Genomic DNA, 25244 nt, shown 5'->3' with positions numbered 1-25244 from the left:
CGGGAATCCCGTCTGGACCAGTAGCTTTGCGTGCGTTCACCTTCCTGAAGCACTTCCGCACATCCTCCTCAGACACAGTGTGCGCACTGACGTCATCCGCGGTGCGCACACTGTCCGGTCTCATGGTGTTCGCTGTGTCGAATCTAGCGTAGAATACGTTTAGATCCTCACACAGAGAGGCCGTGGTCTGCGGTGTGCTGGTTTTCCCTCTAAAGTCTGTGATCGTGTTTAGTCCCTGCCACATACTCCGAGGGTTGTCGAACTGTTGCTCCACCCTGTCCCTGTACTCACGTTTGGCTGCTTAGATAGTCTTCCGGAGTTGGTAATGTGCGTGTTTGTAGTCCGATGTGTTCGCGGAGGCAAAGGCGGTGCTCCGTGCCGCCAGTGCCGCGCGAACATCTCCGTTAATCCAGGGTTTTTGATTTGGGAAGGATTTAACTGTTCTGGATGGGACGACATCTTCCACGCATTTCCTGATAAATCCGCAGACTGAGTCTGTGTACTCGTCAATGTCCCTAGCAGCCACGTGAAACATTTCCCAGTCCGCGTGATCAAAACAGCACCGCCCTCCGGGTTGGAGCTTCCTGTTTCAGCTTCTGCCTGTAGGCGGGCAGGAGCAGGATGGAGCGGTGATCTGATTGGCCGAATGGGGTGCGGGGGAGGGCTTTGTACGCATCCCGGAAAGAGATGTAGCAGTGGTCGAGTAGCCGGTCTCCACGAGTGTTAAAATGGATGTGTTGGTGGAGTTTGGGTGAGACTTTCTTCAGGTTTCCCTTATTAAAGTCTCCGGCTGTGATAAACGCTGCCTCTGGGTGTGCGGTTTCCTCACTGCTGATCGCGCTGTACAGTTCCCTGAGTGCTCGGTCAGTGTCGGCTTGTGGGGGAATGTAAACAGCCGTAATAATCACTGCTGTAAATTCCCTCGGTAGCCAGAATGGCCGGCACTTAATCATCAGGTACTCCAGGTCCGGTGAGGTCCAGGTCCACTTATGCTTACTCCAAGCACCGCTGCGAGTTTGGCCGTCAGTGTCAGTTTTCGGATTCGCCTGCTGAGCTGCTGGTGGAGATCCACCCGGACCCAGTGGCGTGTCTAGAAAATTTTTGTTGGGGGGCCAGGTAGGGGCACAGATTTGGAGAAGGGTGGCAGATGTAATTGGCAGATAATGTTTTAAAAAAAAAAATCTACCAACCGTTAACCATAATTCAATAATCCTATAAACCTAATAACCGAATGCGCTTTTAATTCTTATTAGAATGAGATTTTAACCACTATGGTGCAAAGTTTTTAGATACTGCGTTGATAAAGTACAAGAGATACAATCAGTGCTTTGTCAGTGTTTACTCAGCATTCAAGGACAGCAATATTTGCATAATATTTTTACTGACATATAGTGCACATATGTTTTGGGCAAAAACATTTTTGAATATTAAAATACGAACATTTGTAACAAAGAATTGACAAATTAGCCAATGCCAATGCAAAACCAATGCCTATTAAAAAAAAGAAGATAATCTTCTCACAAACTGGTGTTTGATTTTGAAACAGGAAAAAAGTGGGGAAACAACTGAAAAGACTAACATTTGAATAAAACCTGAAAGCAAGTAAATACTTTCTATGCTGCCTTATGGTAAACTTTGGTAATATTGATCAAGAACAACACTGGCTGATGATGAAATACAGTCAGCTGGCATGGTGACACTGCCAGTATTAACCTGCAGGGCTGGACTGGGACAGAAAATCAGGCATTTTGACTAGAGACCGGCCCACCAGGTATTAAAGCCATAAAGACTTTGACTGAAAACAAATGCTGTTGTGACAGTGATGTACACTGTCTTGTTGGTATATGTATGATTTCTATACATTTTACGTCAGATAAAAACTTTGGTTGTAAGATTTAGATAATTATTTAATAAAAGCTAGATATTTTAAATGAGAATAAGAAAGAAAAGTATTTCTTTGTGCCCCACCTTTCCCTGTTAATGCCCTACCTGGCCCCCTGGCAAAACTTTCCTAGATCCACCCCTGCACAGTTGCCAGCTGTCAGCTACATAAAAAAGGATCCTGGTGTTATTTGTGTCTCAGAAACAGTTCATAACTTCCCTTCAACTCATTCATGTGAACTAAAAGGTAAACCTGTTTCTCCATCACCTGTTCAGCTCTGATGATTCAGTAAGGACATCTCCTGGTTTCATCTTCATGTTTCCCTCTCACCACATATCCAAACCGATATCATGACCAGCAGCTTTTACAGCTGTGACTCCAGCAAACATCAGCTGATACTAGAAAGTAATATCAAATAAATTCTAACAACAGCTGATCAAGCTTAAATGTGCTGCTGTTGTTTAGCGCGACATCTGCTGGTTTCCCTCTTTCTGGCGCAAAGTGGGCGATAAATAAACAAGGGAGAAAAGCCAATCAGCTGATCATTGATCAGTTTCATGATTGAAGTAGCAACAGGAGAGGCAGGGGAGAGGATGAGAGGAGAAGAGGCAGCTGTGCAGCGTAACGACAGAATAACTCCAGCTTTGTGTCTTTTTTTCATTATAGCGAAAGTCCGGGACAAACTGTGTTCCTTCTCAGCTCAATACGAAACGTGTAATATTTTCTCTGAATGAGGGACCATTCCATTTTTTTAAAGAGCCGTTGGCAACTCTACTAACTAACCTTATGAATAAAATAAAGTTCACTATCAGTAACGTCATAGCACCCACCCAGCTGTATATAAACTCTGTCAAGCTGGCTAGAACCAGTACTAGTTATTGCAACTGAGGGTAAAAAGTCAGCACAACGAAAATAAACTCCACCTAAACTTGGTTTATATCTGACCCAGATAGACTGCAGGTCATAACTTCTTACCTGAAGTTCAGTTCACCTGACACTCGGACTGGCGGTGTTCCAGATCTACTGGCGTTTAGATCAACTGGCGTTGGTCGAACAGATGTGTGGCAGTCTTGCGTTTCAGGAGCTGCTACCGACAAACCAGCAAAAAAACGCCAAATGTGTCATCTGTGACACTTGTGAGGTTATCTCAAACACACTCCGTCAGTCTTGATGCTGTTGAACAACAAAATGTTTAAAATGTGGCGAGTTTATCTGGTGATATCCTCATTCGCGACGCGATCGCGAAAACAGCAAACAATTAACACCACGCCGATGTTGTTCACAGGACAGCAAGAGTAAACGATCGGGAGACTCTTGTCGTCGTTATCGTTCCGCTCGCACGGTTTATTTCTCCGATTTCAGCGTTTTTGCTTCACAACTACAGCGAGCAGTTTACTTTGTGCACTAACATGGAGTCGAGTCAACCAGCGCCACCTCTGGCCAAGTGCCACAGCCTACAGCCAGATCAACCTGTGACACACATCTGCACCACGTTTGAATTCGTGTCATGCACATTTGTACCTTTCAACTGTGTCTGTTTAAATCACGGGCTTAAAATGGACCTGATATCAGGACAGGAAAGGGACATTACTGAACAGGGTTGCTTACAGTTCTTTTGTCTTTTTTCTTATTATTTTCTTTTGGGACTATATAGGAAATTGGACTAGAATGATGTTGCAGTTTTCAGCCAATCATTTCATTGACCCACAGATTTAGCCTAGGCTACCTTTGTTTTGTTTTTTTTATCACCCCCATTTTACAACAAATACCAGTAAAGCAGAGGTTGTAATTTATTTGCCATTATTCAGTTTTGGTTTTGCAAATAATCTGAATGAGCCTCTGTAGTAACTCAGAGGGTGACTGATATCAGGAACTTTCTAAACAATGAATCAAAGCTAGAGATGACTTAAGGCTTTCAGGATGACTTTTAAACACAATGAAGGATTCCCCTGTAGGCTACCAATCACTAATAGTATTGTATTTGCTAAGTGTGAGCTGGTTGGTGTCAGTTTATCTATGCAGACGAGGCATTACCTCCTGGGTTTCCACACTACCTGTCCCTCTGGAGGCACAGACAGCTTTGGGTGGGGCTGAGACTTAGTAAGGTGGTGGTGGTTTTTGAGTTTGTTAATGAGGCTATGCCACCCAGTAATCTGTGTGTTCCTCATTGAAAAGTGGAATTTATTTGGAAAAATATTTCAGTACATTATACATCTGTGATTTTAATTTGTACATTTTTCCTTTTAAAATTGCTTTGTCCACAAAACAGCAGCCATTGATCAGATCAGAAACAATATTATTTACTTGTGTATCCTTTGACAGGTATGACTGGTGGATTTTTGTTGTTTGAAACAGAAAAGCTCTGATTGTGTCAGAAACTATATTTAGATTGAGCACAAACGTTTGACTGTCTGACTAAGAAAGCCTCACTTATTTTTATGTGATGCTATATCGGTGCACTTCTATTTTGAAGGCGACACATCTAGGTTATTGTCTGTGAGCCAGTCACATGCTTGTGTTTGTAAATTAACACCCATTTGGGCTAAAAAAAAACAAAAAAAAACAACACTTTTTTTTCTTTATTTATTTATTTTTATAATGTAGCACAGTACTGCAACAGCAACTCTCTGGGTGCTCCTGCTAATGTCTCCTGGTGTTGTGCACAGTACTGGGCCAGAAAACTTGGCCAGTGGAGCCCACCATGAGTTGGTTTTGGAACTGTGTAATGTAGACCTGACCATAGGGACTGATTGCTTTTCCTGTCTCCTTGCCAGAGCTTAACCACAGAGAGGGAAGCTCTGCAGGTTCTGTGCGCTGTAATGGCAGTGGGTGGCTTTGTGTGCATGTATTTTAACATCTCGCAAATCACACACCTCAGATCAACCTTTTTTCGTTATGACATAAAAAACAGCCAGGGTGGTGAGCTGATATTTAAGTTGTGCCTTTCCTCTGAATGTTTCTGTGTTAAAACAGGGGCAGAGAATGGCTCCTCTTCCCAGGGTGTGGTGGGGCAGACCGGGCCTGTGGTCAGCTCCACGGGGGGAGTATCCAAGACCTCCAAGGGCCAAGGGTCTACAGAGAAGGAAGAACAAGCTGGTAACCAGAAAAGAGCCCGTCGGCAGTGGGAATCCTGGAGCGCCGAGGACAAAAACAGCTTTTTTGAGGGTCTTTATGAGGTAAAGCTTGCAACAACCTTTTACCAAGTTAAAAGTTTACCATGTGTAGATCTTTTGACGTCGTAGATTCACGGCTGCCCTCCTTTGTTCCCAGCACGGGAAGGATTTTGAGGCCATCCAGAACAACATTGCAATGAAGTACAAGAAGAGAGGCAAGCCAGCAAATATGGTGAAGAACAAGGAACAGGTCCGCCACTTTTACTACCGAACTTGGCACAAGATCTCCAAACACATCGACTTCGCTAACGGTGAGTTGCTTTTTTTCTCTCTCTCTTAATTCACCTTGGAATTTTTGATCCCCAAATATGAAGTTTGTACACTGTAATGACTTTATCGAATGACGCCTCATAAAAATGTGTACAACTCATACAACAAGGTGATGTCTTAGGCTGATCTTAATTGGTTTATTTTAGGTTTGTGTTTAGTTGTTTCAGTTATGCTACTTACTGCAGACACTGTGAATGAGAAGTAAAGAAGAGATGCTGTTAAACAGCCACATATATTATTATTTTTTCCTACAACAGAACTCACACTGACATTTTTGTTTTTTAGCAAGCAAAACATATGTTAAAGAAGTTCACCAGATAAGCTGGAGCTCTTTTCCCCTACAAAAAGCACCCAGTGTTACTCTCATGTTATCTTTATGTAGCACGCACAGGCCTCCACCAGTGTTGTGACTTGTGCTTCCTTTCCTTCTCAGTGTACTCCAGGGTGTTAAAGAAATCTTCTCAAGAACTGTACGGCCTCATCTGCTACGCCGAGCTTCGCAAAAAAGTTGGAGGATGTAAGTGAGGGCTGTGAAAGCGCTTGGATGCAATGTAGACTGCGTGTGTTTTGCTGTTTGTTCTGCTGGTTGTGGACACAGGGGATGTGATTAAACTCCAGATGATCCCTGTGGCTCGGGGCAGTTGCCCCTGAGGAGCATGTCTTAACTAGCTGTCTTGTGTTTTGTCTTTGACAGTGATGGATGATAAGAATGTGGCAAAGCTGAACGAACTCATCCAGCAAGGGTAAGTCTGTGGCAGAAGCTTTGGCTAGTGGGTTTACGTACACATCTGGGATTGTGATACTTTAAACTGATGCACTAGATCACATTTGGAAAGATACAGATTAGCACTTTGCTAGTATGAAAAACAAATCTGAGGGCTGAGTTGACAGTATGTAGTCAGATGCTTTCTCTGTGGCACGGCAAGGTTTAGAGCTTACAACATATATGAATAAAGATTCTTCTGTTCCACCAGGGCCACCACCGTGCGCTCTAAGGGGAGGAACCTGCGGATCAAAGCTCCAATGTGCCGAGCGTTGAAGAAACTTTGTGATCCAGATGGTGAGTATGAGCCTGCAGAAACCCAGCACACGCGTTACAGAACAAGCACTGAAAACCTCACTGATGGTGAGACTGGGGGGTTCACGGGGGCGGGGCTTTTTTACAAAAACCATGGCATCAAGTGGGCTGGTGGTGTTTCCATGGTAACTTTGGGTGCAAAGTGAGGAGGATGAAGGAGATGACTGTTCTGACCAGCTGTCATCAACCCCTCTGCTCAATAACACCCACTCATCACACTTACTGAAAATATTTGCTTTCATCAAGGGTAGAAAAAGACTGTCTCTTGTCATTGTTGTATGTAAATCTGTGAATGGATCCCACCGAGATTGATGGCTGCCTTTTCATTTTGTCGTGGTTGATTAAGTGAGAGAGCATAGTTGAGTTTATAGGTTTTGGGCTTTTCTTATAGTGGCTGAATCTGTAATTTTGTGTCCTGCAGGAGTGAGTGATGAAGAGGACCAGAAGCCGGTGCGTCTGCCCTTGAAGGTGGCAGTGGAGCTCCAGCCACGCAGTAACCACTCCTGGGCCCGAGTTCAGAGTCTTGCCCACAACCCTCGCCTCAGGTCTGACATGGATAAGAACCACAATATATTTTCAAAAGCATAACATCCAAGAGTCGGAGAGATGTCATACCTTCATTAATTCATTTTCTATTATTATTTTATTTATTTATTTTATTAGTTCAAGCCATGGTGATGCAACAAAGCCTGAGCTAATTTAAGAACCTCTTCTTGGCTTCAGACTGCTTATTTCAGTTTGATGGTTTGCATGTTTTCCACCGTTTTCTGGGTCAGCTCTTTTTTTTTTTTTTTTTTTTTTTTTGTGCAAATTAAATATGTGTGTATATGTTTTTTTTTAAGCTAACTCGTGAAATTTGAAAAGTGTAAACACCCTCAGACATGATGCTGTTCAAAGTTTAAACTCTATTTCTTTCATTTTTAATTTTTGTTCTCAGTTCAGTTTTCAGTTAGTGTTCAGACTGGGTTTGCTTCTTTTGAGGTTCAGTTTCGTTTTTACTGGTTTCAGTGTTAGGGTTTTTTTTTTGTTTTTTTGTTTAATTATTATGATAATAAGGGTTATTTATCATGGGTAGGTTGAAGAAGGGTAAAGACTTTGTGAAAATGGCTGAATTACAGCAATGTCAGTATGCATTTGTTTGCAAACGTGACAAAACAAATATAGTAAAACTATACATTAATGAACATTTCTGTTTTATTTTAGTTATTTTTGGAGCACGTAGTTGGCGTTTTGATTTTTCCCACACAGGATTATTTCGGTTTTAGAAAACTCTATTAAATTTGATCCACAGTAGTCTAAGTGTAAAATGTAGAAGTAGTTTATGTCAGACGTATTCGACCTGGTAGTGTTGTATTTTGCAAAGTTGACATCAAATGTTTTTTCTGTTTTCTCAGGATGGTGGTGGAGCTCCACAGGAAAGTTTCCAGCCTCATAGAGTATCTGAAACAGAAGTGGGCTTATCATGACCAGTGGATTGTATCCTTTTTAAAAAAAACATTACAGTGCAATATGTATGCAAAACTCTTCAGAGTGTTTTTCATTCCTAGTGTACATATTAGAAATGTACTGCTCTAACATGCTGCTTTCTGGGGCATATACAGTGGGGCAAAAAAGTATTTAGTCAGCCACCGATTGTGCAAGTTCCCCCACCTAAAATGATGACAGAGGTCAGTAATTTGTACCAGAGGTACACTTCAACTGTGAGAGACAGAATGTGGAAAAAAAAAAAATCCATGAATCCACATGGTAGGATTTGTAAAGAATTTATTCGTAAATCAGGGTGGAAAATAAGTATTTGGTCAATAACAAAAATACAACTCAATACTTTGTAACATAACCTTTGTTGGCAATAACAGAGGTCAAACGTTTACTATAGGTCTTTACCAGGTTTGCACACACAGTAGCTGGTATTTTGGCCCATTCCTCCATGCAGATCTTCTCGAGAGCAGTGATGTTTTGGGGCTGTCGCCGAGCAACACGGACTTTCAACTCCCGCCACAGATTTTCTATGGGGTTGAGGTCTGGAGACTGGCTAGGCCACTCCAGGACTTTCAAATGCTTCTTACGGAGCCACTCCTTTGTTGCCCGGGCGGTGTGTTTTGGATCATTGTCATGTTGGAAGACCCAGCCTCGTTTCATCTTCAAAGTTCTCACTGATGGAAGGAGGTTTTGGCTCAAAATCTCACGATACATGGCCCCATTCATTCTGTCCTTAACACGGATCAGTCGTCCTGTCCCCTTGGCAGAAAAACAGCCCCATAGCATGATGTTTCCACCCCCATGCTTCACAGTAGGTATGGTGTTCTTGGGATGCAACTCAGTATTCTTCTTCCTCCAAACACGACGAGTTGAGTTTATACCAAAAAGTTCTACTTTGGTTTCATCTGACCACATGACATTCTCCCAATCCTCTGCTGTATCATCCATGTGCTCTCTGGCAAACTTCAGACGGGCCTGGACATGCACTGGCTTCAGCAGCGGACCACGTCTGGCACTGCGGGATTTGATTCCCTGCCGTTGTAGTGTGTTACTGATGGTGACCTTTGTTACTTTGGTCCCAGCTCTCTGCAGGTCATTCACCAGGTCCCCCCGTGTGGTTCTGGGATCTTTGCTCACCGTTCTCATGATCATTTTGACCCCACGGGATGAGATCTTGCGTGGAGCCCCAGATCGAGGGAGATTATCAGTGGTCTTGTATGTCTTCCATTTTCTGATGATTGCTCCCACAGTTGATTTTTTCACACCAAGCTGCTTGCCTATTGTAGATTCACTCTTCCCAGTCTGGTGCAGGTCTACAATACTTTTCCTGGTGTCCTTCGAAAGCTCTTTGGTCTTGGCCATAGCGGAGTTTGGAGTCTGACTGTTTGAGGCTGTGGACAGGTGTCTTTTATACAGATGAGTTCAAACAGGTGCCATTCATACAGGTAACGAGTGGGGGGACAGAAAAGCGTCTTACAGAAGACGTTACAGGTCTGTGAGAGCCAGAGATTTTCCTTGTTTGAGGTGACCAAATACTTATTTTCCACCCTGATTTACAAATAAATTCTTTACAAATCCTACCATGTGAATTCATGGATTTTTTTTTTTTCCACATTCTGTCTCTCACAGTTGAAGTGTACCTCTGGTGCAAATTACTGACCTCTGTCATCATTTTAAGTGGGGGAACTTGCACAATCGGTGGCTGACTAAATACTTTTTTGCCCCACTGTACCAGCTTGTGTCGAATATAAACTGGTCCTTAACTTTGAAAACTCAGCTTAAGAGTCTCATGGAGAGAGAGGCTCTAGAAGGCAACCAGACCAGCACAGCCTCTCCCAGCATAACTCAGAAGGAAGAACTTTTTCTTTTTCCAGCTGAGAGCTGCACATTGACTACACTGCCTGGGGTGGCACGTGTGGTTCACTCCAAAGCGTCCTGCACTGTCCATTGGATCGAGAGTGGCAAGAGCCGACCTAATGCCAAGGAGTTGCCAGCTGCCCAGATCCTGGGCATCCATGCAGCTCCACAACCTCGAACTGGCAGCAAATCTGGGCGGGGAAGCGCTGCTGTTGCTGGTGCTTCACTGACTATAACGGGTGATGCTCGTCGAACTGAAACCCCCAACCCTGATCCATCAGCAGACAGTTCTGCAAAGGTAGAGGAGAAGAGACTTCAGTCCCCTTGTGTCCCAGTTTCCTCTCAGCTGACTGTCAGAGAAGAGGGAGATGGGATGGGATCTTCTGATCCAGGAAAGGCCTGCACTGGCGTTGAGGTCAGTGGTGGTTTAGCCATGACCAGAAGCACGGACAGGTCATGTAGTGGTGCCGATGGCTCCGCTGAGCAGTACAAAGAGGAGCAGAGCACCAGCGCGTCTTCCTCGGAGGCAAATCAGCCTCCTTCAGTCAAACCTCCAGTGACTGGCTCAGACGAAGCCGTGTCGCAAGCTTCCCCACCAGCGACCAAAGAACGGGTCGTTGAGCAGATCAGAGAGGAAGGCTGGAGCGCCCGTGACGCAGAGAACGTCACCCTGGCCGAGCTGTACCTGATGTTTGGGAAGCCAGGCAAGCTGCAGCTGGAGTACGAGTGGCAGCCGGTCACAGCTCCACCCAGCAACTCAGAAGAGGGACAAGCCTCAGTGCAGCCAAAGCCCGACAGGACAAATCGAGTTTTGCGCTGCTTACTCAAGCTGGTTTCCACTGAAGTCAACCCCAAACCTCTGGTAAGTTTTCCCTTTTCTGTCTTCCAAGATTGTGGCCTGGTGTGTTGTTTAAATTACAAGTTGAAAAGATGAAAAATGTGTAATTATCAGTGGCATTAAGGCTTAAAATTAAACATTTTTAAGATGCAGCAGTGTGAAGAGTTTATATTCCGTACAAAGCCAGCTGATGAAAAACATGTTACTGGTTATGTACTATGAACACCACAGGTTTTTTTTTTTGTTTGGTTTTTTTTTGTCTTTTTCAATGAAAGTGCTATTTCGAGATAGGAGCATATCATGTGTCTTTTCCTTCAGGCTCCAGAGCTGTGCTCCACAGCCACATCACCCCTCAAGACCTATCAGGAGGAGCAAAACCAGGTCCTCACACCTCCGGCGAAGGGTCCTGTTGCAGGCGCCCGTAGCCCCAGCTGTGGGCGGCCGCAGGCGTCTTTGCGCATGCCCAAGTTACAGCTGCCAAGTGCTGGAGGTATTTATGTCTCTCTCCTGCTGGCTTTTGTGATAAAGTCTTTTCTGTACTTACAGTGCTGTAGTTATTAAACAGCGAGAAGTAATTATGCAGCACCGATGCTTCCTCTTTAGAAGTTGTCTTCAAATAGCTGCCTTTCCTGATGTGGCACCACATCTGTTTCAATCCTGTTCAGGTGGGCGCAACCTTACCCGCTCTCTGCTGGGTTCTACTGCAGTTGGCGAATCAGAAAGCAGCGTGTTCGCAGTACCCACCACGCTGCCACCCAACAGCTCACGGCACAACCGAATGTTCTCCCCTAACAAAGAGGCAGAGCTAGCCTTCAGACAGCAGCTCGACTCGATCAGTGTAAGCCAGAATAATGCATCATTTTTTGTTTATGCCAACTGTACAGAGACATAATTCATGTATTAACGAGCATTAATATGTGCTTTTTTCTTTTCTTTTTCTCACAGATGCAGTCAGATCTTTTCCTTTCTAGACAGAGAAAACCTCGGAACAGACAACTTCGCAAACCACTTGTAGTTCAGGTGAGAGCAAGATCATTATCCATTCATCAGTTCTGGGCTTGGTTGGGTGGAAGGCGGGTTTTCCTAAGTGTGTTTTTGTTTGGCCACTTCTTTCTCGTTCACAGCGAACACTGCTGCCCAGAACTACAGGAGACACTCCTCAACACGTCTGCTCCTTCTCCATCCTCTCCAACTCCTCTGCCACAGGTACTCCTCAGATGGCAGGACAGAACGATAGAATATGTCGTCAGCTGAGGCTGGAAATGTTTAGGGCGTAGTTTTACAGTATGCATTAATGAAATCACAGCTAAAAACGATTTCTCTTTCTCAGCAAGACCCTCTGGTAATTGTCTGCTCTCTCACTTCCTGTTTCTTCCTTCAGGAACTGGATCTTTCCGGCCGATCCATCCCCGACTAGCTCCTTCCTCTCGCTCTGTCCAAACTAAAACAACCCCAGCAACATCCAGCTCTGCGGGGGCCAGCCAGCTCTCTAGTATGGACTTCTTCTGTTATCTACTACATTTTTCTGTTTTATTGAAATATTGATAAACTCTACACCAAATATACTGCAAAAAAATTACATATTGTTGTTTTTATGGGGTCAACAACTTTGCTTTTATAAGCACCCAGTTTCACACCTTGGCTCAGGCGATTAGAGGATCATCAGGGGTCCTTTTGTCCCTCTGTGGGGGGATACTCCCACTAGGTTTAAATCTGGGACTCCCCACCATTTGACCTTAGAACTGAAGAAGCTTCTCGGATGAGAGGTGAAACGTCTTCAAGTAACTTAAAGAAGTCCAGATGCTTTTCTTTGTAAGCTCCTTTGACTACGATGACCTGGATGACTGAGAACCTTCACAGACATATTTTATAAAATTGCTTAAAAACATATTTAAGGTCCAAGTTGTATTTGTGTAAGATTCCTGTGTCAAAATCTAGAACTCTGAGAAGGTCAGTGACAGACAGTATTTCTGTGCAGACGACAGAAGCAAAAACATTTTTCCAGAAGACCTTGGACCATCCTTTTTTTTTTTTTTTCTTCCTGCTCTGCTCTTCACATGCTGTTGCTGTTGATGCTTATCAGGAGTGATATGACAAATCTCTCGTTTGCCTGAACTGTTAATACTTTCAGGTGCCATTGACCTGGCAGCTAAGTCTGCAGGCATCATCCCAGGCAGTCCCTGTCGGGAGGTGGATTCTTCCACTGTGGATAACAGCGCTCTTCTCGCCACCACTCCCATTGCTGATGCTGAGCCAGACTCTCAACTCCACCAGCAAAATGTTCCAGAGGTCAGAGACAGACACACACACACACACACACACACACACACACACACACACACACACACACACACACACACGGACTAGAACCCTCCTTCATTTGATGTCTCCTCCTTGCCTGTGGCATTAGAATAAATGCTATTGCCCATTACCATCTTGGAGTGTTACATTTAAAACGGTCAGTTTTTGATTTATCTTACTTTAATGAAAGTTATTGCTCACTCTAATGATTTTCTGTTTATCTGTGCGGTGTAGGCCAGGTTTTGCATAATGTTTTTCTTTTTACTGTGCATCTGTCGTACAAGACTTCACAAATGATTTAGTAATTTTTATAGATTTTCTTTGTAGACATTATTCTTGCATACAGTTGTCATATTCATGATCACCTGTTTATTTGTCTGTTACGGTTTAAAAACAAGCTGCTCCAAACAGTTTGCCCTGATGGGATAAATAAAGCTGTTTGTATCGCCATCAGAGCGTTTCCTTGCTCACAGTGGACCTTTGTGAGGGAACACTTGGCTTAGTTAAAGGCAGTGAGTCTGCGTAACCTCATTTGTTTTCCAGTCGTAGCTGATCACCATTTGGTAAAGAAAATTGTCAGCTATGCTTGAATAAATGGTTTAAAAAAATGTGATGTGCTAAGTTAAATCGCTCTTTCCATAGAATGGCGTACCACCTCCGTCTCCTGGAGTCACCGGCGGGGGAGACTCACTCCTCTCTCCCCCGAGCGTTGCCTCGCTCCTTGATATCTCACTCCCAGGCCCTCCTGAAGAGGCTCTAACCCCCGGAGAACCTCAAACGCAGATCAGCGACTCCATCATCGAGCTTGCCATCAACTCCACACATTACGGTGCGTGCACGTGCAGACGTCTTACCCGAGCCATATTGACAAGAAACTGCTAAATAAAGCTTGATGATGTTTGTTTAGTGAAATGGAAAGTGAGAGTAGGTTAGAAAGGTTTTGTAATTACCACTGAGGTCAGCTTTGTGGCTCCACAGCATTAATTCCTCTGCAGGTTGTGGAAAAGAGTGCACGTTGACATCCAAGCAGCTAAACATCTGAGCCTGCTGAGTTTAATCGCTGATATCTCATTTCTGTTTGCCTGCTGCACTGCAGGTGAGGAGGCTGCTCTCTCTCCAGCCAAGCTGGGCAACAGCGACGGCTCCAAACTGCTGGCCTCGTCTCCCTCGCTCAGCCCATCCAGAGGCTGGATCCCTTCACCCAGCCACGACCCTCAGTGGTACCCCAGCGACTCGTCTGACTCCACACTGGGATGCCTCCTTTGTAAGAGTTTTTTTGCTTCCTTTCTCAAGAGTGTGCCAGAAGTTACATTTTAGGCCAAGAAGAACAGAATATTAAGTGGATGTATTTTTATCATTACTTCCCACTAAAAATGCTGCATACAGCAGCACGTGCAGTCAACATTTACAAAGATTTGTTTGTAAAATCCCCAATATTACTAACACAGCTGTATGATGAAAGGCCATTTACTCAGTCTTTTGCTCTTATTTTCCTTGCAGCCAGCATGGTCTCTCCTGATAAGGGCAGACGGACCACCCTAACCCCCACTGGCCCCTCCAGTGGCACAGCTCTACTCGGTCCTAGCCTCCTGGACTGCAATTCTCATGATTCTCATGATTCAATCCCGTGGCCTTCCTGATGTGGCAGAGGTAAGTAAATGCTTGTTGATTAAATGAAAGAAAGTTGTGACTGAGAAGCAACACTTGCCACAAACACAACACAGTCTGAATCTCAGCAACCAACATGTTATATGTTATTAATTAGTCTCTAAAATGTAAATGTAAAAACATCACTTCCCATTTTAAAAATAACCTGCATTTATATCCACTCTGAAAATGTGGTTCTTATCCCCTTTTGGATCTGTCCTGCTGTGCAAGTGGACTCTGACCCAGAGCCGGTTGTGTTAGGGACCACATGGTACCTTTTGGATAGATCAGCTTCTGGGCTGATCCACCAAATTTTAGGTGATTTTTAATGAAAAACTTGTTGAGTCACACCCTGAGATTCAGACACCATACCTTTTGAAATGCTGACAGCATTTAATATCTGAATCTCAGTCTGTGAACACGTTTCCATTTTTAGTGCTCTCTCTCGCTCTCTTGCGTGCTTTGATAGCGACTTTATGAAGAAATGAATCGGGAGTGTCAGTTAGCTGGTTCAGGTGTGGCAGGAGGGGATGAGGCAGAGAGAAGCTCTAAGTTTGTTAAAGATAACCTGCCAGTGAGCAGGTTTAGTTCAGATTGTGTTAAGTGATTCATCTCAGGGTTAACAAACGCAGACTTGTTAGCTTAAACCTGTTTCCTGGGATGGGGCCCAAACCTGCCTGGGAGGTGAATAGAGCCCGGTGACTGTTGCCTCCTGTGTTTGGACTAACACATCTGCTTTTTCAGTAAATAATTTAATTTCATTGACAGATATTGATGTGATGAACTTTTCCCCCCCTGCACTCTTGACCTAAAGTATGAAACTGTTCGAGGGATGTCTGGAAAAATCTTGTTTTTTGGGGGTTTTTTCTCCTTCTTGGATTTGCCCTTGTTGTCAGTCTGAAAGCTCTTTGGTGTTGCTTGCAGATGGATTCTCAGCTTGCTTGTATGATGAGTGAGAGCAGCATAGACTACATCGCTCGCTTCAATGATCTGGCTCAGGAGCTCGCCGTAACTGAGCCCTCCATTCCACCTCCCTGAGGAAGACTCCACCAAGCCATGGTCATCTGTACCTCTAATCTACAGCCAGTTCCAGGCATTTCCACAGTTCCAGGAGAGAGAGACACAAACTTCTGGGCCCACACTTGGAAGCAGTGACTACTGCTAGAAATTCAAAACCGATTTGCAGCCAGCAGCTGCAAATTACCCCAACTTTTACCACGTCTGGTTCTCACACCTGTCGATAAGCAGGCCATTCCTAAAAAGAGACCAAGGCAGAACTTTGCTCACCTAGAGCATCATGTTGTTGGTGACAAGAGGTACTGTAAGTGAGGAGAGGAGAGGTTTCCTCTCTGTCTTCTCCCTGTTTGGAGAAAGAAGACTGGGGAGAAAGGCCAACCCCATCCCCCCTCAAAGCCATCCATGGCCTGTTTGTAAAAGTGCAATAATAGGTGGTCAACCGTGACCATTGTTCAAAAGCGAGTTGCGTTGGTTTCACTGAACTGTTCTCTAAGGAACAATTCCCTTTAAATACAAACACTTTAGATAAAACAAATGAGTTTACAAAGATACAACCTCATGTACAGGAAAATACTATGCCATATCCGAACAAAATATCTGATCTTTCATGTCTCTTCCTGCTCTCGGTGTGTGAGTGCATGAATGTATCTGTGTGTGCGTGTGTATTAAAGGCTGTAAGGCTGACCGCTCAAAATGTGCAGTTCAGATCATCAGCTGGTGGCAAACAGCCACTGGACTGTGATTTTTATTAAAAGTAATGTCGGTGAGAAAGAGATACTTGGCATAGTTCAGTAGCAAAAGTGGAACAAAACAAAGTGATGTGTAGAAGTTCATTTTTCCTGTTGGCCTCCTTTTTTCTTTTCTTTTTGTTCCTCATCTCTTATGAGTTCAGGTGTTACAGATTGTGTTGTAGTCACACGTGTTTGGAATCGGGTTCTTCATTTCTCAAACCCACATTTAAAAAAAAACAAACAAAAAAAACAAAACAAAAAAAACAAACAAATACAAATAAAAAATGGCAGCTTGTTGGTTGACTCCACTTGGGTAGCTCCACAGATGCTGAAAATGTTATTGGAATTATTTTATTGTTGCATTCATTTCTCATTAGTTTTGTGTGCAGAGATGCAAGTTCAAATATTGGATTTTGTTGCATAAACAGGAATACCTTTTTAGATATTTAAGCCCTCTTCACACGTGTGGTATTTGGAGACTGAATCAGAATGTTTTAAAGAGTCTGTGCTGACAGTGCTTATAGCCACAAACAGCATAATGTGCGTAATGTACTGTTCTTCATGGTTGTTGCGTCTGAATGAAAGCCTTGAGGAACGTTCACATTAAAACGTTTCCTTTGACTCGGCGCTTTCCCAGCTCCTCATTCGCAAGCTGCAATAGGGAGAATTTCCCTCCTGTATTGTAGATGTGAGCGTGAATTGCACAGGAAGGTTTTAATGAAGGGAGATGAACAACTCAAAAAGATGCGCGTGAGCGGCAGCACTCTGATGCGTGCCTGTCTGTTAACATACATTCAGGCTTGCGCTGTTTTAAAAGGTGACCTATCCAGACCTGAAGCTGCCAGATCAACAGCAAGGAGGGCGTGTCTTTGTTTACTTTTGCTGTCGTTTTCAGTAACGCTGACACAACAGGTGGGCGCTCTCTTGCCGACGCCATCGATTACAAGGAAATCTAACAATGTTGCTCATTTACTTTCCTTAGTTCTGTTGCTTTCTTGCCGTCCTAATTAGTTCAAACAAATGAGCTGGCTGCAGCCACACATTCATTTTGTTTGACAAACTAGAATTATGAATGTCCTGGCTACTATTGAGTTCCCAGTAGAAATACACTCCATAAGAGCGAGCGGTTAATTTAATGAAACACTAAAGCCATAGTTGACTCCATTTATTTTAATTTTTGTTTTTTATTATATGCCCCCAAATTACTTTCCTCTGACTAGTGGATGCTAACAAAACACTATGACTAAAGAGTGGCTCTTGCATGTTACAGAAGCAGACATCGTTTCTCTGAATTTTTCATGCAGTACAGACTCATTGCCTTCACATTTAATTTGATCAACCAGCATCATCTCTATGCAGCTGTGTGAACCCGTTTGGTGTAAACTGTTAGACCTCTTTGTCATTCCACAAACGAGATTGTAAGACGATCTAACAAATGTAAGCGCTCCTGTGGTGTTAGTTTGTGAACATTTGGAAACGCTTGATCTTGTCACACTAGATGATTCTTAATAAGGAATCCTATTGAAGGATGTATTTGTACAAATGGAAATTCCAGTATTCACTGCGCTTTTGTAACATAATGTAAATCATTATTTGGACTATTTATTGTTAATATTTCTGAGACAAGTGTTTTTTCTGTTTTAATTTAAGGTGACATCCAAGAAAGGAGGAAAAAAAAATACTGTTTTCAGTTTGTAAAAGGTGTTTTATTCTGTGCATAAAGATAGTTATAAAAACCTGCCTGTTTTCTTGTATTCACTGTGTTTGGGGGATACACAGCAGTTCATATGCAAGCTTGTACAAAGTTCGGTCTTTGGCCTTGGGCTTGTTTCTGACAGGTTTGTCAGCTTCTCCAGAGATGGATGAGTGGTTTATCCGCACAGACTCCACACTGAATTCCTCGCTGCTCCCAATAAAAGTACAATCATGCTCCAATCCAGACGACACTTTAAAGTGACAAAGAATATTAGCCGGAAACAAAAACTCGACTGCACGTACGTGTGCTGAAGTGACTCATTTTCAGTGATGTGCTCTGCATACTGCATGGAAAATATGACCCAGAAACAGGTCGGGTGCTGCACCATTTTTCAATGAGAAATTGTTGGCAAACGTTGACTTTGTAACCACAGTAGATATTTTAAAGGAGAGTAAGTGACACAGTTGTGGGTAGACATTCTGCCAAAACATCAGACATGATTCCTTTACCACAGTTTGGTTTATTTAAGCTGTTCTGTTTGCATCAGGAGTCCCAAATTATGGAGTTCAAATTAAACCATCTCTTCTCACCAGCCTGCAAAATGTGATACTGCAGGCTTTTGCCAACAATTTTTGTTGTTTTTGGGTGGGAAGGGTAAAAGTTTCTCAGACATGACAGACAATATCAACATGTAAATTAGACATTAAACAATGAATAGTACAAAAACCCACTCCAGCTCTGTCCCAGATGTTATAAAACAGATCTCCTCATTTCCTCCAAAGTCTTGCTTATTTCAGGTCCTAGACCTCACCAGCTCGAACATCACTTATCCTTAGGTTTTTGCTCCTTTCGAGCGCGCGAGGACATGAGCTTGAAGAAAAGTGCAGGCCAGAGTGTGCGGAGGTATACTGCAGCAGTGGGCAGAGGGCCGGCCAAAACCACGTCTTTACTTTGCTGACGAACAGCCTTTAGGACTTCCCACGCCACGTCCCTGGGGTCCCAGCCCGTAGCTGTAGTTCTGTCCAACACTGAGCGGTAGTTGCAAAGACAAGAGACATGTTGCATCATTGATACAAGAGAGTACAGATTACTTCAATTAATTCAAATTACTTTTATTTATATAGTACCAAATCACAACAGCAGTTGCCTCGAGGTGCTTTTTAATGTAAGGTAAGAAAGACCCTACAATAACTTATAAATTACTCTGGTTATGTTGCTTCTTACTTTTATTATTTAGTTATAAAAATCCATTTGGCTTGTAGTCTTTTCCTTATGTAGTCAAAAAAAAAAATCAGTAAGAAAACACAAAATCCCAGCTGGCATCAAAGATCCACACACATTCCAACACCACCTTAATAACTCTGAGATTTATCACCTGTTACCAGCTGACTCTTAAAAATGCTGCTTTTGCTACTGTTACTCTTTTGTTCCATCCTCTCACTGCCTCACCTCCATACTTGGATCCATCTCCTGTGACAGCATTGATCGACAGGTTGGTTCAGATGTACCCGGGGCTGATCACAGTCACTGGGATCCCGTAGCGCTCCATCTCTGCCCGCAAGCAGTCGAAGTAGGCCTGGGTGGCGTGCTTGGACGCAGCATCTGACCAGCATGAGACAAATCAGAGGCTTGCTTTAGTTACCCTCCTCCTGCTGGCAAACTCATGTTGTGTTTGTTTGCATTAATCAAAGACGACTTACAGGCTGACCGGTAAGGAATGGCTATCTTCCCCTGGACGCTGCTAATCACTACAATATGGCCGCTGTGCCGGCGAACCATGGAAGGCAGGAGAGCTGTGGAGAGAGGAAAGAAATGAAAGAGAGAGGGCTGACTCATATTCATGATAATCTTCACCCAAATCTCTACATAAATGACTTATTAACTTCACATTTAGCTCGGCTCTTTCAACCACAAGCCAAAATAAATGAAAACATCCCGTACGCTGAAACCAACAAGATTAAACAAACCTTGTGTAAGAGCAACGGGCCCGAAGTAATTTGTCTCCATAACATCCCGCTGAACTGAAATGTGAGTCTCTAGTATATTGCCAAGGTAACTGATTCCAGCATTATTAATGAGGATGTCCACTTGTCCGTAACATTTCAGGATCTCTTCTGCAGCTCTCTCCACCGTGTCTGTTTTAGCCAGGTCGAAGACAACAGTACAGGGAGTGTGAATCTGGTGGATAACCAAAGCGAAACAAAACGACTCTTTACAAATGGATCCTTAGAGGCTAAGCTATAGTTCAGACAGACCAGACTTTATTGTGTTACTCCTTTGTGTGTATATACATACCAGTTTCTGTGTGTTTGCTGAACTCGCTGTTAGTTCTTGGACCACCTGCTGCAGGCGAGCTGCGTCACGTCCACACAAGCCGTGCACCTGCAGCGTGGAAGACCCGCGCAGACTCTACAATGCAGAATTCTCGTTGTAGATTAGTGAGCATAAAACAGGGGTGGGTGCAGAGAGCCACACCACTAAGCTGAACTCAAATCTGCTCAGTATCTCTTTAATTCTTACCAGGAGCACTTTATAAAACTGAAATAAGCATAGAAGAAAACTGCTAACATTTTTATCATGATATAATAAACATTCCCCAAAACAATTGTGCACAAAATGTCCATATTTTTGCAAAATTTAAAAGACTTAACTTTATTTTAAAATAAGTGCTATTGCTATTTTTAATTATTTTTTCTTGCTCAGCTACAGGAATCTAGTCCGTCTTGAGTTTCTACAAGTGCATCCAGTGAATCAACAGTGCAACAAACTGAAGTTAACGGTTTTAGTTACAACACCAACAGCATGGTTCACTGACTTGCACAACACCTTCTGCTGTACGATTCAGCGGGAAAAAAAAGCAATTTTACTTCTGGCTTCATTTCAGTCACTTTATCTTGCATCTGCTTTAAAAGTCCCACATTTTTCCCTGTCAGATTTTGACAGGTGTAAGTTGTTTACAAACAAACAAACCTTGGTAGTCCCTTTTACTGAGCCTGTGGCTGCTAAACTCTTTTCGTTGTCCCATGTAAAAAATTCATTAACAGGGCTGGGTCATCACAACTGTCATCCACAGCCACCAAGCACTCTTTGATAAACTCCTCAGAGGATGGCTTGTTTGAAATCACAAAGCTGGTCTTGCCTGCTCCATCCCTGGATGTGTGAGGCTTAGTGAAAAGTCCTGTTGCTTTTCGCAGATTTGCTAGCAACAGTCCAGCTCTTTTCTCTCTCTGTTTAGTCTCACAAAGGGGATTCAATCTGTAATCCATAAACAGAGCACTCTGCTCTCCACAAACTAAACACATGGCTTTACCTCTGACTTCAGTAATTAAATATTGAGAAGTCTACGTCCTGTTAAAAACTCTACACTCCGTATCAATCTTTCCTGTTTTTAAAGGTCAGCTGACATCTTTCGGGGCTAGAAACTCTCAGAAACAAAAGATCAGGCACACTTACAGAGGAGATGCATTCGCTCACAAACATGTGTTTGTAAAGTAAAAAAATAGCATTCATGTTCAAAATAGAAGTGACAAATTTGTAATGTGGTTTCCTACAAAAATCAGGAATCCACTCTCTGACCAGGAATTTATCAAAGAGTGTTTGGTGTCTGAAATGGGACAAAATGATTCATGTATACGTATATATGTTTAAATCCTAATTTCCCATTGATCGCACGCAGACTGGTCCGAGACAACCAACGGGCAGTACAATGTCCAAATCTGATAAAGAACTACAACTACATGTTGGCATCTGCACAACAACACTGAAGAATGAGATTGCACATTATCTAAATAAAAGCCTACTAGCACTAAAGCAGTATGGTTTAGAGAGTTTGCACATGTAAGCTGAAATGAATGAATGGAGGCTGACCTTTCCCGAGTCCAGAGCTGGCCCCAGTTATGACCACTACAGCACCTTGGACTGAAGCCCCTTTTCTGAGACGTACAAGTATCCGGTACAACAATACGACTCCCAAACCGGTTAAAACCACCGGTAGCATTCCTCCTCCCATCACACGCTCCATTACTTGGCAATCACCAGCTACCTGCAGGTAAAAAATAATCAGTAAATACCTTATAAGAAATTATTTACTGTACCTTTAAAGTCCATCTGAATGCAACTACCAACATGACAATAATAAACACACATACAGCCAAAAAAGCGGGGGAATTAAATGGTAATTCATTGTAATAAGAACAGTAGGAGTTATGGATCTTCCTTTATCTTCTTAACCACTTAAGCCCCACCTGCTAGCAACAACCAATAACTTGATATCACCAGACTTCGGACAATCTTATTAAGCAAATGTTAACTAAATACATGCATCACTTAGCACATTAATATTCGCATGGTTAAAAAGTACAGTTCAGTATGCCAGGTGAACACCTTGCACATGCACACACTGGGTTTAGCACTAGCTTGTTCTGCGCAGGCAGTGTCAAAATAACGGCTACTGAGGCTAAAGCTAACAACAGCTAGCATCTCTAGCAAATACTAACAAGTGTTGGTTTGTAGTTCTGTTTTTTACAGGTCTCACCTGAGCCGAGCTGCTGAGCAGAGCAGCAGTAATGTGTCAATGTGTCTCCTCTTCTTTTAGCTGATCTTCTTCCTTCTGTTTTGTCTTTATTGACGGTTAGAAAAACAGCTTTTGGTCGCTTTAGCGCCACCGTCTGATCTGGAGTATGCACTTAACAAAATGCGCTCTTTCAAATGATTAACAAATAAGGAAATAAGCTATTATTTCTCGTAAAGCTCATAATTTGATAATTTGCTATATTAATGCTTTACATTTATATTTAGAGGTCTTTTTAAACCACTAGTGCCTATTTAATCAGCTGCTATCTTCTTCATTGCTACATGATCCATTAGAAGTGTGCTCTACATCTCATTTCAGTTTTTCTTTTTAATTATTTAAAAATTCTTAGTTTACTTTATTTTTTATTATTTATTACAAATTGTAGGGTATTTGTCAGGTTCATATTCTTCAGAAGTCCATCCATCCATCCATTCACTTCCGCTTATCCTTTTCAGGGTCGCGGGGGGCGCTGGAGCCTATCCCAGCTGTCATAGGGCGAGAGGCGGGGTACACCCTGGACAGGTCGCCAGTCTGTCGCAAGGCTAACACACAAGGACAAACAACCATTCGCACTCACATACATTTGCACATTCACACCTAGTGACAATTTGGGTTATCCAATTAACCTATCCCCACAAGCTTCATGTCTTTGGACGGTGGGAGGAAGCCGGAGTACCCGGAGGGAACCCACGCAGACACGGGGAGAACATGCAAACTCCACACAGAAAGACCCCGGCCTGATGTTGGAATTGAACTCAGGACATTCTTGCTGTGCGGCAACAGTGCTAACCACCGTGCCACCGTGCTGCCCTTCAGAAGTTCAGAATGGAAATTGCATCACAAACACAGGAAGTTGACTCAGAGTCATGCAGACATCCTGAGTGTGAATAAATACAGCTGAGGTCAGAAGTTTACAGGGACTCACTATGGACTTTAATTTCATGATCTCTTTGAATTGTCCTGGGTGAAATGATTGTACAGCACACATTTTTAATTTCTTTAAAATGAACAAAAATTAGGTAAACAAGTTTGAACTGGTTTTGAACTTTCTCTAATCCAAGGTTACACGAGGTCAAACGTATGTACCTCTAAGGCTGTTGCAAGTTAAAATTTGTGCTTTATAAATATAATTATAAACGATTTTAATGTAACGTTTTTTTCAAGGGATGATTATACAGCGTACATCTTTAATGACTTTTAAAAAAAGACTTCTTTATTTTGGATTTTCTCTAATCCACACAGGGTCAAAAGTATATATAGGCCCAAATATATACATACACCCCCAGTAATATTTGGTTAAATGTCCTTTAGTAAGTTGTACTTCAACCAGATGCTTTTTGTAGCTATTGATGCTACCACCCTGGTTAACACTGTTACTAAGTTTTAAAGACTCAACATTACTGCCCTGAACTTACCTCTTGTCATTGTGGCCAAACAGGTCAATCTTTGCCTCGTCTGACCATAACACTCCGATTTATAAATCAAATCAAGGTACGGTTTATCATCTCATGTGACTTCTGATGTAGATGTGAGTTCCGGCCACATTTGAGACCTATCCAACACATTTCCCAAGGATACCAAGAATACACCGTTGTGTGGATTGTGATCTGGACTTTCAGAATCAGAATAGTTTATTGATCCCTTGGGGCAATTGTGTAGAAAGCATTATTTTTGCAAGAATTAGTTTCCAACCTGTGTGGTGTTGTAAACAGGGACTATAACTGTTTTGTTTTTTTAAAATCATGTCTAATAGGATTCTTTTTTTGTTATAGTTGTTGATGCATCTTTAATTAAATCTTTCCCTGCAGGTCTTCTATGGGTGGAGCCTCTAACCTGTTTGTGAGTCAGTTTTCAGTCCAAGCAAACAGTGTTTTATGTGCTGTCGTCTAAAATATTATAAAATTGCCTAAAATAGAAGTGTTTAAAACAGATCCTGTGCAGCTGCAAAGCAAAAATAAAAAACTCCCTCCAGGCAGAAGCGGCCATTTTCGTATGTGGGGAAAACCCCCACAAAAACAGAGGGGACAGGCTGGCACCAGAACACCATGGATGTGCCCCGAGATGAGTGTGAAAATGTGATTATCAACAAGCCCACCTGGGCTTCAGGTAGGCCGCACGCTTGTCCAGAGTTCACTTTGTCTTCAAGCTTTTTAATTTAAAACATAAAGTGAGGCCTACCCCAAGCTAAAAGAAGGCAGATTATGTTCTCAGATAAAGCAAGCAATGAGGGCGAAGCAGAGAAAGTACCTGCACAATACATTCACATAAATCAAAATGGAATTTCTTTGAGGACACAAACATCTGGGGAGTAAACAGCTGTTTCAATACCTAATCACAGATTGTGCTCTCTGTTGTACATGTTTTTAGTAAGGCATAATTAACTAAAAGGCTAGAGAGATGAAAGGATGCCAAGCTGATACCAGGCCTCAGTCACATGAGTGGAGATGTGGACATGCAATAAAGATCTGGCACTTCATATATTAAACTGATGAGAGGCTGTGTTCACCCCAGAAAGCTTCCAGAAATTTGGGCAAATGTCTGCTGTGAAGTTTTTAGTCAAACGAAATTGCAGGTCAGTTTAAAGCGCAAAATTGTGCAAGTAGTCCAAACTAAACCGTTCTTGAGATGCAGAAATGTTGTCACACACACAAAAATTAGACGATTGTGCCTCCAAACAAATTGCACTTACAAATGCTTGTGAC

General features: G+C 42.8%; 2 pseudogenes across 2 annotated transcripts; one reads left to right on the top strand and one right to left on the bottom strand.

The window, feature by feature from the left end:
* The first annotated feature begins 655 nt into the window (after positions 1 to 655).
* LOC143418271 (protein cramped-like) lies at positions 656 to 18013 on the top strand (annotated as a pseudogene). Its single transcript, XR_013098193.1, has 19 exons — positions 656 to 751; positions 4856 to 5058; positions 5153 to 5306; positions 5759 to 5842; positions 6020 to 6068; positions 6300 to 6385; positions 6825 to 6948; positions 7798 to 7879; positions 9660 to 10601; positions 10896 to 11067; positions 11243 to 11415; positions 11523 to 11597; positions 11702 to 11783; positions 11959 to 12069; positions 12709 to 12866; positions 13521 to 13707; positions 13975 to 14142; positions 14379 to 14528; positions 15450 to 18013. The product of XR_013098193.1 is annotated as a protein cramped-like (transcript).
* Positions 18014 to 18469: 456 nt separating this feature from the next.
* On the bottom strand, positions 18470 to 23821 carry LOC143418272 (dehydrogenase/reductase SDR family member 7B-like; annotated as a pseudogene). The gene is made up of 7 exons (XR_013098194.1): positions 22504 to 23821; positions 21837 to 22011; positions 20265 to 20378; positions 19937 to 20147; positions 19670 to 19762; positions 19419 to 19571; positions 18470 to 18997 (listed from the first exon to the last, which is right to left on the bottom strand). The product of XR_013098194.1 is annotated as a dehydrogenase/reductase SDR family member 7B-like (transcript).
* Positions 23822 to 25244: the final 1423 nt, after the last annotated feature.

Source organism: Maylandia zebra, linkage group LG4, assembly GCF_041146795.1.
Source record: "Maylandia zebra isolate NMK-2024a linkage group LG4, Mzebra_GT3a, whole genome shotgun sequence".
NCBI lineage: Eukaryota > Metazoa > Chordata > Actinopteri > Cichliformes > Cichlidae > Maylandia > Maylandia zebra.
Note: the sequence above shows the minus strand (reverse complement) of the source record. Positions and strands in the feature narration are given on the sequence as shown.